The sequence below is a fragment of the Equus przewalskii genome, chromosome 14 (genome assembly GCF_037783145.1).
Source record: "Equus przewalskii isolate Varuska chromosome 14, EquPr2, whole genome shotgun sequence".
Classification (NCBI taxonomy): Eukaryota; Metazoa; Chordata; class Mammalia; order Perissodactyla; family Equidae; genus Equus; species Equus przewalskii.
This window is the reverse complement of record NC_091844.1, coordinates 61407162-61415591: the sequence shown is the minus strand read 5'-3', so window position 1 is coordinate 61415591 and position 8430 is coordinate 61407162. Positions and strand designations below refer to the sequence as shown.

The following is an 8430-nucleotide window of genomic DNA, read 5'->3' as shown; positions in this document are numbered from 1 at the left end:
TCAGCTCTCATACTTCCTTGACACTCTTTCTCCTCACTTCTGCAGGCCCTGCCTATCTCCTATAGGCAAATGCTCTCATCTTCTACCTCTCTTCTTCTCAGTTCCTAAAATTCTCTTTGATCAATTTCATTCACACCCACAACTTCTTGCATCCTCATATTTATACTGATGACTCCCACATCCATGCCTTTTTGGGGACTTGAAAGGTTAAATCACAAATTGTCCTATTCAGTTATAGAAGAAAAAAGTGAAATATCTCCAGGAGTTAGTTAAGGAGCAAACTCTCAGTGGTGTTGCTGGTAAATTTGGAATACTGAAGCAGCTTGGCCCAGAGTTTAAATTGGGCTCCCTGTTTTTTCTCACCTTGAATTGAATTTACTCACCCAGTTACAAGTAGAACAATCAGAGACCCCAAGCATCCCCACTGTGCAGAAGACCTAATGAAAAAAACAGAAGCAGAAAAAATATAAGCACTTGTGGACCACTGTCAGTATGAGAGAGAGAGAAAGAGAGAGAATAAAGGGAGAAAGAGAAGAGAAGAAGGAAGGATCTGAGCTACGCTTCTTACTGGGTTCCCATTTCTCATTCCATCCTACTTGGAGGAATGAGTAAAGAGAGGGCTGGATGTGCCCTTCTAATACTGTTCCTTCATAAAAATGGAATCCCCTTCCTCTCTATGGAGGGTGAGGAATGGAGGAATAAGCGCTCCTCAAGATAGTGCCCTCAGATTAGTATTACGCATTCCACAACCCACATATCCAGATGTCTATGGGACATCTCTACCCGATTGTCTCAAGGAAATTCAAACTAAACATGTCCAAAATTGAAGCCATCCCCCTTGCAACCTGCTTTTCTATAAGTAAGTGGTAGATATCTTGGCAATTTCTTCTTCCTCATTCTCCTCTCTATTCAAGTACAAAACAATACATTGTATACTATCACTTAAGTACCACTTATTGAAAACACATAGTTTGCTAGTTACTATTCAGTAGTTTACATACACTATCTTGCTCAATTTTTTCCACAACTCTGTAGGGTAAGTAGCATAATCTCCATTTCACAAATGAGAAAACAGAAAATTAGAAAGGTTAAACATATAACTGAAGCAATATGCTTCTCAAGTACATGATCTTAATCAGTGTGGACAACCACCACCCACACCTGGGCCCTTCTCTTTATGTGTTCTGCATCCTTTGTTATCTTTTGCCTGGAGACTATTGCAATAGCCCAGAAAATGGACTCTTTAACTTCAGAGTTGACTCCTTAGAATTCATCCTCCACAAGCACTGCCTCCGGAGTGCTATTTCTAAAATGCAAATCTGATCAAGTAAATTTTCTACTATAAAAGTCTCATAGACTCCCCGTCATGTTGCAGCTGCTGCCTATCTGTCAGATTTAATCTTCCACCCTTCTCCCACACACATCCTAGGCTCTGCTGATGCTGAACTAACTGTCATCCCTGGGAAATGCCAGACTCATTCCTGGCTCCTTACCTTTACACATGTCATTTCTTTCCTCTGACTGAAATGCAATTATCTCCCTACCCAACCCAGCCTTTGAAAGGCAAACTCTAACTTAATTAGGAGCTTAAATTTTACCCCTTGGGTGAACCCTTCCTTAAGCACATTTCAACACGTACCTGTCAGATTGCAGGCATTTCTTCACATTGCACTGTAACTGCTATGTAGTAGGTCTGTCTGATCGTGAAAGCAATCTTGGAGAGTATAGGGAATCTTTATGTTTGTGTCCTTCCAACCCAGCACAGTGACTGAAACATAATGGGTGATCAATACACACATCTTTTTCAATTGAGCAAAGCATTCTATATCTCCAGAACTATATTTAAGATACTTCTCACGGGAAGGGAGCAAGGGAGCACAATATGGCATTCTACCTACCAACATTCTGCAGATGACACTGTGGGATGTAAATAATTATTTAGGATACTAAGTAGAAATTAACAACAGGAAAAAATGTCTTGACTCTCTTACTTGAGGCAGGAATCCTCCAAGAGTCATCTTCCAGGGCAAATGCCTCTTGTTCCCATAAAAACAAGCAAATTGTAAAGAAGCAGAAGTATATGACATTGTTGAATTTTGCCTATCCTGTGAAGAGGATAAAGGAGGTGACAATTTGCCTAAAAGAGCTTGAGGAGTTGCGGGTAGATTTTCAGGAACCATGAAGAATAAAATCATTAGGAAGCAAAATTTTCTAAAGGGCTAAGGTGCAAATTGTATGGCATAAGGTGCAGTACTAGGACAGAAAGAAAGGAGGTCAAGGATGGCACCAAATTTACGGCACCGCAGGAGCTGTGCACACTTGCCTCCTTAACTTCCACAAGGTGTTGTGAAGTCAATAGGACCTTGAGCTTCAGACTGTTTAAATAACCACCTAAAGTCACACGAGTGGTCAGTGTCTTCCAGCTTAACTTGAAATTCTACGTTCCTTCCAATTCACTACTTGTTCTTAAGCATTGCCCCTTGTTTCAAATAAATCCAAAGGCTTTTGTGTTTTGTGTTTGACAGAGGAAGACACATACTAAAAGCCATCTAAGCAAAATGTCAAATTGTAACTTCCCTAAATACACACATGCCATGCATAGTTAACACGTGACCCTCATTCGCTCACAGATTCATGCACAAATTCCAGATTCACTCTAGCTGAATAGTAAAGTGGAACTCAGAAACTGGGGGTACAGACTAGGCTGACATGAGTCAGTTCCTGACAACTCTCATTGTAAAGTTCTTCTCAGTTCACCTATGTTTCTACATTTAGAATCATAGAAAACGTTTTTAGTTAGAGATCTTTGGGGAATAAATTCGACTTCTGTATTTAATGGCTGGGATAATTCAAAAGCCAAATAACGGAAGCTGTAAGATTTGTTAGACTAACGTGAAGATATATTTGTGTCAACTGTGGAGCAATTACATCATAATTCACTGAAAAATGTACCTTACAAGTGTTTTATGAGGTCATCGTGTCCCTGACTTTTTCAGTAAGATGTTAATAATCAGAAAATAAATCAGCATGCTTAGCAATAAAATATAATTCAAAACGTTGTAGTGGCACTTTGGTAATAACGGGAAAAAAGCAGACAAACTACTATTATTACTCTTTTATCACCCCCAAATTCTCCTTATATCCATAAAACATCTACAGTAACACACCGCGTAATGATGTTTCGATTATGGACCATATGACAGTAGTCCCATAAGATTAATACCATGTAGTCTAGGTATGTAGTAGGCTATACCGTCTAGGTTTGTGTAAGCCCACTCCGTGATGTTTACACAACGAGTCAATCACCTAACAATGCATTTCTCAGAATGTATCCCTGTCGTTAAGACGCATGACTGCATACAGACAAATCTTCATTCAAATATCTCACTCTAATTTAGACACAGCTTTCCTCACGAACACTCACACACACAGAGAAATAAAAACGGTGTTTGCAATCTGGAGAAAATACCTAAAAGTTATTCAATTATCTGTCAGCTTAGCAGCAGTGATGAAGACCAATGAAGGCTTTCCATATCTTTCTGTTCATTTCCCAGCTTTGTTGATCTTAAATCCTATTCGCGATGCCGTTTTCTTCGCTGCTTTTATCCAGTGGTCTTCCTTTCCATCCATTGGTGTGACTGAGATTAAAAAAAAGAAGAAATTGACTTGGTTATATTAACAAGATATTGCTAAAAGATCCAGCATAACATTCTTTTTCTTCTGGGAATTAAATGTTTTTGCAGACTATCCTGGTTTATCAACCATGATTAGTAGCATTATTCATAGTAGAAAATATATTCTAAGTAGTTAACATATACAACAACTTACAGAAATCAATTTTTATGTTGAAATTCTCTTTATTCAGCTCCTTGGAGTTTCTAAACAACTCTATGACACTGCTTTTATCCAATTTAATTTTTCTAAGGTATAGTAGAAATTGTTTCTTCTTTCTCCTAATTTAGAATGTTGACTTTGTCACTGGCACACAGGTTTTATTAAGAAGTTGTCTAATTTGGTTTCACAGACATTTTTAAAATTTGCCTTATGGCAAATAACCAAATCGTGGCTTGTGAGATTTTTTTATGAGGGGGTGAAGAGAGGCCAGTTCCGTTTGAATGTCAGCTGTTTTGGTGTCAGAAGATCCAGTTGAATTTCAAAAGTAAAGTTTCTGTTCATCAATAGTGATATAATTAAATTCTTCAGGAATCTGTCTTATCACCTCAAAGGATTCCTTGCCTCCTCCCAGGGTTAGGGTCTTTAAATGCCGTTACATTAGCTGATTGTTTCACTCTAGGAATTTCTATAATTTCTGTACTTTCAACTTTCTCAATCTCTATCGTTTTCCCTGTTTTTATTTCTCAGCCACCAACCTGGAATCTACTTCAGAGAAATATTCAGCCTAGATCCTGATGCAACTTCTCTCCAGGAAAAATTCACGAAAGCTGATTTACCTCTGTTGGACCTTTCCTCAATTCTCCAGTTACATACTTAATTTCAGATACAACTTAATATATTATGCTAATGTATTGCCTTTATATTATATACATTTGTATCTTTATATATAGCCTCCTGTATCATAGGTTCTTAATTTCTATCAATGTTGTATCAGATGCCCAAAGCAAAATAGTAAACAAAGTTAAATTTTCAAACCTCTTGAGAGTCTTAAAGATAAGTGGTCCATATATCTACTGACAAGAATCTAAATAGATATAAGATTTTTGGGAAAAACTTTGGCAAATGTATATCAAGGTCTTGAAATATTTCTATTCTTTGCCTATGTGATTGTTTGTGTGATAAACTATCCTCTAATATAACTCATAACTCCAAACATAGTTTAGTACAAACATGCTCCCAGTAAAATTATCTATAAAAGTAACCTAATTAGTCCCAAGTAGGAGAATAATAAAACAGATTATCATATAATCACAGGACACAATAGGATTCAGTTAATAATGGGTTTAGAATGAATTATTACATCTCTGAGAAAATCTTATAACTTTGGGGTCAGTGGCAGTTTACAAAATTGAGTATTTACTAAAGTATGAATCTTGCAAAATATACATAGGTCAAGAATTAGGTGAAGAGGCTGCCTCCATGGCCGAGTGGTTAAGTTCGCGCGCTCCACTGCAGCGGCCCAGGGTTCGGATCCTGGGCGCGGACATGGCACGGCTCATCAGGCCACGTTGAGGCGGCGTCCCACATCCCACAACTAGAAGGACTTGCAACTAAGATATACAACTATGTAGCAGGGGGGTTTGGGAAATAAAGCAGAAAAAAAAAAAAAGATTGGCAACAGTTGTTAGCCCAGGTGCCAATCCTTAAAAAAAAAAAAAAAAAGGGAAGATTGGCAACAGTTGTTAGCCAAGGTGCCACTCCTTAAAAAAAAAAAAAAAAAAAGAATTAGGTGAAAATGTGTAAGTATTAATAGCCCTGTCTTTGGATCATGGAATTTACATTCTGCTTTCACTCTTTATAAATTTATGCAATTTATAGATATTCAAAAATAATAAAGTTTAATCTTATGATTATAAAAATAAGCTTTATTTTTAAATAAGGAAATGGATACACTTTGCCAGAAGTTGTTTTAAATAGAGTGCTAAAATTTTTGCTTGGGTTTGCAAATAAAAGCATTCGCAAAAATCTTGTTATTTTCTCATTTCAAATATAGGAAATTCTTATTTCTTCCTCTGGAATTGGTTGAGACTGGAAATGAAGAAACTCACTGGGCAAGTTGAAACACTTTCAAATGTAAAGAAAACCAAGTATTCTGAAGATGGTGTTCATGCTACTGTACTCATAATCACAATGAGCCTTGGTACAAATACTGCTAAAAATACTCTGAGTAAATGGCTGGATTTGCTTTTAGAAAGGTTTGAGTGAAATTTGTAATACATCATACATAAGCATTCCATTATAGTTTACATTCTTTTTCCATATATATTGATTATCTTTGCTTTTGTCTTTACTTTCTTTTTTTCACCCCATTAACACTAAGCATTTAATATATTCAGTACATTAGACCAAATGGAATCATTTTGCAAATGAGCTATATTAATTAAATAATTATCCAAAAATTGTTAAAGTCATATTTTATATGATAAATTAAATGCAATACCCCATTCCAGAATTCTGGACAAATGATTTTTACACAGGTGTTTTTTCCTAAGAATGCTAATTTTAAAAATTTGCATTCACCGCCACAATCTTCCCATACAAATACTTTCTCCATTCTTGATTTTATCTTTCTCCATAATAACTGACTTTTAAAATATAACGTGATTTATTTGCATGTTCTATTCTTTGCTAGTCTCCCCACACCAGGAAGGAAGCTCTATGAGAGCAGATTTTATCTCTTTTCTTCATTGCTGCACCCCAAGACTTAAAAAAATGCCAGGTACATGTTAGCCTCTACAAATATATTTATTACTCTGAAAAAAATATATTCAATATTATCTTTAAATGTTATTTTTAGGCGCTGGCTCTGTGGCCGAGTGGTTAAGTTCACAAACTCAGCTTCAGCCGCCCAGGGTTTCACCAGTTCGGATGCAGGGCATGGACATGGTACTGCTCACCAGGCCACGCTGAGGTTCTGCCCCAGATAGCACAACCAGAGGTTCTCACAACTAGAATATACAACTAAGTACAGGGGGGCTTTGGGGAGAAGAAAAAGAAGAAAGAAAATACATATACAACATTATTTACTTGTATGTCTATTCTTTGTTAGTCTCCCCACACCAGAAAGGGAGTTCTATGAGAGCAAATTTTATCTGTTTTCTTCATCGCTGTAGCCCAAGACCTAAAAAATACCTGGCACATGTTAGCCTCTACAAATATATTTGTTACTTGAAAAAAATATATTCAATATTAGTCTTTAAATGTTATTTTTAAGCATAAATTCCAGGAATATAAATGTCTCCAAAAAGAAATAAAAACATGTCTATACAAAAACATGTACACTAGCACAGCAGCACTTATTTACAGTAGCCAAAAAGTGGAAATAAGGTAAATTATCAACTTGTGAATAAATTTTAAAAATGTGGTATTTCCATACATTGGAATACTGTTCAGCATTTAAAATGAATGAGCTACTGATACATGTTACAACTTGGATAAACCTGAAAAATATTATTTTAAGAGAGAGAAGCCAAGTACAGAAGATTATGTATCATATGATTACATTGATATAGAAAGTCTAGAAAAGATAAATTTATAGAGACAGAAAGCAGACAAATGGTTTCTTAGGGCTATGGTTGGGAGTGGTGGTTAACTGAAAATTGGATCAAGAGAACACTTTGAGTTGATGGAAATATTAAAAGACTGGATTGTGGTAGTGGATGTACAACTCTATACATTTACTAAAATCATTTAACTGTATACTTAGACTTAATAAATTTTATGATATGTAAATCATAATGAAATAAAGCTGTTTAATATCTACATACTATCTATATTTCCTTACACATACACAGAAGCATAGCCAAGAATATATGCAATTTATTTCTCTGGAATGAATCACAAGAATCTTAATAGTCGTTACATTTGGAATAAAAAAATTGGGAATATGAGAGACTTTCCTTCATCATTTTTAACTTTTTATATATTTGAATTTTCTAAAGTAATAAATGTACTGTTTTTATTTAAATGTGAAGATAAAGCAGAGAGAGAATTGAAGATGCTGACCTTGAAGATTGGAGAGATGCAGCCATGGGCCAAGAAAAGCTGGAAGCCCCGAGGAGCTGGAAAAGGCAAGGAAGGGATTCTCCTCTAGAGACTCTGAGAGGAGCACAGTCCTGCTGACACGGTGATTTGGGGCCAGTGAAAATGATTTCAGACTTCTGGCCTTCAGCACTGTAAGAGAATAAATGGTATTTTAAGCCGCCAAGTTTTTGGAAATTTGTTAGAGCAGCCACAGGAAACTAATACAATCATCATGGGACAGTGAACCAATTAAGCAATAGGTAAACTGAACCAGTGCTACTTACCTTTACTACTAGGTTGAAAGAGGAACTGCCAGAACTTGTCAGATTCTCTTTGCAAGCTGCTGGGCAGTGATCAGAGCAAGGGTAGTCATAGAAGAAAACGAATAAAACTTTTTAACGCATTTCAGAAACTATGCTAACATATTCATGGGACAGTCATGCCCTTATTGTATCTATGAGTTGTACTTCTTGCTAGATCCAAGATGACAAAATGGAAAGACAAGTTGAAGTAGTAAGAAGACGGAAAGGAGAGATGGATACAGCAAACATCATAATTAGTAGAGAAAGATCAAGAAACACAAAAGTGTGAAGGAACAAAGTGGTACTAGAGATCCTAATGTATATGAAATTAAGTCATGCATTCATTCATTCGGCTACCATTGAACAAATATGCACTGAACATATATTTAGAACACTGTGGTAGAAACACTAAAGATACCATAGCAAGCAA

At 36.2% G+C, this 8430-nt stretch overlaps 1 long non-coding RNA gene across 1 annotated transcript; it reads right to left on the bottom strand.

Annotated features, from left to right (window-relative positions):
* Positions 1 to 383: 383 nt before the first annotated feature.
* LOC139075636 (uncharacterized) lies at positions 384 to 7848 on the bottom strand. The gene is made up of 4 exons (XR_011526244.1): positions 7681 to 7848; positions 3470 to 3638; positions 1640 to 1768; positions 384 to 437 (listed from the first exon to the last, which is right to left on the bottom strand). It is a non-coding gene; the product is annotated as an uncharacterized lncRNA (long non-coding RNA).
* Positions 7849 to 8430: the final 582 nt, after the last annotated feature.